The following is a 4,545-nucleotide window of genomic DNA, read 5'->3' as shown; positions in this document are numbered from 1 at the left end:
CATCTCCCGCCGAGGGGGCGGGCACGGAGCCGAGGGGCGCCCGGCGACTGCTCGCTCCCTCCCCCACCCGGGCAGCGCCGCCTTGGCTTCGGACCTCCGGGTCGTCGTTATCTCCCTCCCCCAGTCCCCTCGCCTCGAATTTTTCAGCCCCGAAAACTCTTGTGGATTTATGGTTAAAATGTCGACGTACGCACACGAGGTTTATAAAATGCCAAGGCAGAGAGAGAGAGAGAGACTTCCCGAGCTGTAGGAGTAATGAGAATCAGATGGTTAGGACCAAAAAAAATAAATAAATACTCAACTACCCTCCCGGGATTTCGTTCATTCAGTCATTTAATGAGTATTTTTTACTAAGTGTTGGTCACTGCTCAGCCCGGGTGCAGCAGGATCAAGATAGACACGGTCCTTGACCCCAGGGGGCTTAGAAAGTAAAGGAATGAATGAATGAACAGGAGTATTTTACATCTATAAATGCAGTCATCAAAGAGCATCTTATTCTAGATCAGCAGCAGTCTAACCGGAGAGCTCTCTGAGGAGGTGGCCCTCTGACGGGAGGCCTGCAGGGTAAAAGGTCTGAGTCCTGGAAAACTGGATCGAAGGGTCCAAATAATATTTTCAGGAAAGAGCCTGCAAAAGGGAGCAGTTCTCCTCCCATCCCAAAGACCTGAATGGTGTTCAAGGGCCAGATTTCCCCCATGAAGCCCTGGGGGTTGGCATCCAGGATAAAAAACCTGGTTTCCTCTGGTCTGGCTGTCAGACCTGGGCAGGTCTCTTCCCCTTTCCAGGCCTCAGAGCTTCCCATCTGGAAAAGGTGAACACCACAAAATCCAGTGGTTCTCTAGGTGTAAATTGAACTTCCGGGAAGTGGTTCAAAAACACTGACTCCTGGACCCACCATAGATCAAGGGAATTAGAATCCCTGGTAATAGGGCCCAGGCACCGGCATTTTGGCAAGGCTCCAGGGGTAGGAGATTTAGTTTTCCGGCAAGATTTAGAGCCAAAGAACTAGATCTGAAGTTTGGGTTTGAAGGCAGCTCAGGCACTGAGTATGTGGCATCTACCACAGGCTACCCTAAATAGGCAACATATATTTTTCATCTAAATTAAGTTACAAAGAAAACCTCTGCTAAATGAGAGGCATTTTATTATTATTCCCATGTTGCAGATAATGCAACTGAGGTACAGAGAGGATGTGGAATTTGATTAAGGGCACATGGTTAATAAGTGGTCTTGCCTGTATCATCTTAGCTGGGGACAAGGAACAAATTTCAACCTGATGGGGTCATTAAACACATAGGAAATAGCTACCAAGAAAAGATGCCATAACCTAGACAATTTGTACATCTTCAACGGAGGCAGGGGATTTGCCTGGGTGCCCAAGATGGGGGTCTCAAGAGTACAGTCTAAAGAAAACAGACTATTGTGTTTATCCCTTCTGATCCTCTTGGCCATTTCAAAGATGATTCCCATAAAGCGTGAGATTTTGCCTTAGCCAGGCAGAAGAACCATTTGGCAGGGCAAGGAGGAGAAAGAGCTTCCTTTGCACCACAGGAACAGCCCGGATAGAGCACATTACCCCCTCCACACTCTCCCATATGGGTCCTCCCCTGCCCTTTTCACCTTTGACCACCTTCCCATTTGTGCAGTTCCCAGAGGCAGGACGCTGGGCCCTGGGAATTTGATGCTGGGTGGACCCCTGGCCATGTCATCTTTTAGGGTTTCCAGCCGATGTCAGCAGCCCCATTCCTCTCTCATGGTTGTTTCTCCTGGGTCGGCTAGTCCAGTGGCAGTCTCTTACCTGGTCAGCCATCTCTTCTCCAATTGTCCAGTGTCCCATGACATTTCTGGGTTACAGAAGGTGGATTTGAGAGTTGCTGGCTCCAAATGATACAACAAAGCTCATGGGAGAAGGAAAAATGTCCCAGGTGCTTCTCGATGGCCATGCTGTACAGTGGTGGATGTTGGGAATGGCACTAGTGTTCAAAGGCTCTCATTTCCCTAAGTCCTGTTCTGGAGTCTGAGAAAGAGAATGTAACCATCCACGTCCTGAAGAGAAACAGGGCTTTGTGGTCAGAACTTTGGTGCAGAAATCCAGAAGGCAAGGGACATGTGTCTGTTTATAATGCCAAGTGCAGAACAGTCTCCTCCAAGAAGGACCTGAAAACTTAGCAAATAGATAACCTGGGTCACCAGGGAAAGGTGACAGGTGTGCTCTGAGAACTGATTGGCCATTCTACGCTGCTTCTTATTTATGTTGTCTAGATCTTTGTAGTTTATAAGCAGCATCATGTTAAGGTTCAGAGAATTAACTAAGAATACAGAGAACTGGGGTCAGACTCCATCTCCTTCTCTGAGGCTCAGTTTCCTCTTCTCTAAAATGGAAATGATACTAGTACTTACCTTATAGAGTTCATGGTAAGAATTAAATAAGCAAACACATGAAAAGTCCCCAGCCCTGTACTCTGGCACACATAGTGTTTAGTAATTGCTAGTTTTATTACTAAAAATACAAGATTCAAGGCAGTTAACAATTCCCAACAAGTGAGAAAAAGGAAAATGAGCTAAGCAGCTCATCTGAGTTCATACACCTACTAGTTTACATACGGCCAAGGTAAATCTGAATCTTGGCTTCCGGGATTAAAGGTCTTCCAAAAGACCTGTGTTCATTCACATCCTACATAGCTAAGCTATTACTTCATTCAAAAGTATCACCTTCATTAAAATCATTCAATAAGCCCCTACTTATCTGTGCCCTTGAGCTAGCCGCTCTGAAGACACATCAAGATAGATGAAACTCCTTCCTTCCATCTGGACCAGGCCACCCTTCCCCAACTTCTTCAAATAGCATTTCTTCCTCCCTTTTAACTTCTCCTTCCTTCTCCAATCTAGTTAGGAGGAAGGAACTTTCTGGGATGGATAGGAGGTTTGAACTGATGGGCCATTAACAGCTTAACAAAGCAAAAGGAATTTTCCAGGTCACCAGCCAACAACTTTAGAGCAGCACTATTTAAAACTCCCTGCTTGGGAGGAAAGGGGGGGACAAGGCAGGTCTGGAGAGGGCAGGGGAAAGACCTCTTAAATGATGGGGAACTGGAGGACACCCTTTTTTATGGCCCGCAAAACCAGTAAACATAACACGCAGCAGTGTAGTTTGTGTGCAGATCTTTTATCATTGTGCTTGAAATGCAGATTTTGAAAAGAAAATGTCTGTCTATTGGAACCATAAATAAACGGTTCTCTTTGGCTTCAGATCTAGGGAACACCTGGATCCCTGTTCTGGCTTCAGCCATGATTTGCTAAAATATAACATGCTCATAAATTTCTTCTAAGCCCACCAAACGAATGTGCGCACGCGCACGCAGGCACACACTGCTTTTTCCAGCTGTGCCAAAGTTTGGCAAGAGACTTGGCCATAATGTGTTTCCCCCACCCCATGATTGCAGCTGAAAAATTTACTGGCTGGCAGTCCCTTGGAGAGGCAGCTTGCTTACTTAAGTGGTGAGCAGAGCTGTCCTAGGAGAGATGGTCTTCCAGGGATCACCTTTGCTGCCAAAGAGAGACTGACCAACAAAATGTGCCTAAAACGCAGTAGCTGGCCCTTTCACCTCTCCAAGCCTTTCTCCAGTGTACTGCTCCAGGGACTTCAATAGCTCACAGCCACCTACATAAACCTTAAAATTCCTATGACCTCTGGACCCAGGATCTCCCAGGACTCTGCCAGATTGCGCAAGGCTACTTAAGTAGTACAGATGGTCAGACTTCCAATTCTTTGACTTGTGATTTTTTCCAACTGGGAGAGGGTGCAAAAGCATATGCATTTAATAGGAATCATACTTCAAATGTTGAATTTTGATCTTTTCAAGGGCTAGTGATATATAGTATGATCCTCTCTTGTGGTGCAGGCAGCAGCAGTAAGCCGAAGCTCCCAGTCAGCCTTAAAATCACCAGAGGAAACCCAGTACTCCACGTTGTGCTGTGTTGCTAAGTTATGATGTTCTGTAGCTTAGGTATATTCAATGCATTTTTGATTTATGATGCCTCTGTTGGGACATAACCCTATCATAAATTGTGAAACATCTGTAGTTAAGACTTTTTTTTTTTTGTTTTGTTTTTTCTAGTATGGGGGCTTCCAAACATTTTTTCAAAAGTAACAACCAGGTGTGATTTTGCAGGCCTGTAATCCCAGCAACTCTGTAGGCTGACACAGGAGGATCGAAAGTTCAAAGCCAGACTCAGCAATTTAGCGAGGCCCTAAGCAACTTATCAAGATTCAGTCTCTAAATAAAGGATATAGGATATAGGTGGTAGAACACCCCAAGTCCAAGTTCAATCACTAGTACTAAGAAAGAAAGAAAGAAAGAAAGGAAGAAAGAAAGAAAGAAAGAAAATTAAATTTAAAAAGAAAATGCTGGTTGCCTCGAATGCACAAAGCCCTGGCTTTGATCCCCAGCACCAACATTAATTAATTTAAAAAATCCAAACAGTATTTATCATCTTTACAGCCCCATTAAATTCTAATGAGTACCTTATCTAAGATCTGTCTCT

General features: G+C 45.0%; 1 long non-coding RNA gene across 3 annotated transcripts in view; it reads right to left on the bottom strand.

The window, feature by feature from the left end:
* LOC125619112 overlaps positions 1–4,545 on the bottom strand; it is a 138,288-nt gene that overhangs the window by 110,602 nt on the left and 23,141 nt on the right. The window contains exon 3 of one of the 3 annotated variants that reach the window (XR_007350606.1): positions 1,799–2,164. The exons of the other annotated variants lie outside the window; for them this stretch is intronic. This is a non-coding gene — a long non-coding RNA (uncharacterized LOC125619112). The remainder of the gene's footprint in view (positions 1–1,798; positions 2,165–4,545) is intronic. 3 annotated transcript variants of the gene reach the window in all.

Source organism: Marmota marmota, unplaced genomic scaffold, assembly GCF_001458135.2.
Source record: "Marmota marmota marmota unplaced genomic scaffold, marMar, whole genome shotgun sequence".
Classification (NCBI taxonomy): Eukaryota; Metazoa; Chordata; class Mammalia; order Rodentia; family Sciuridae; genus Marmota; species Marmota marmota.
This window is presented reverse-complemented; position numbering and strand designations above follow the sequence as displayed.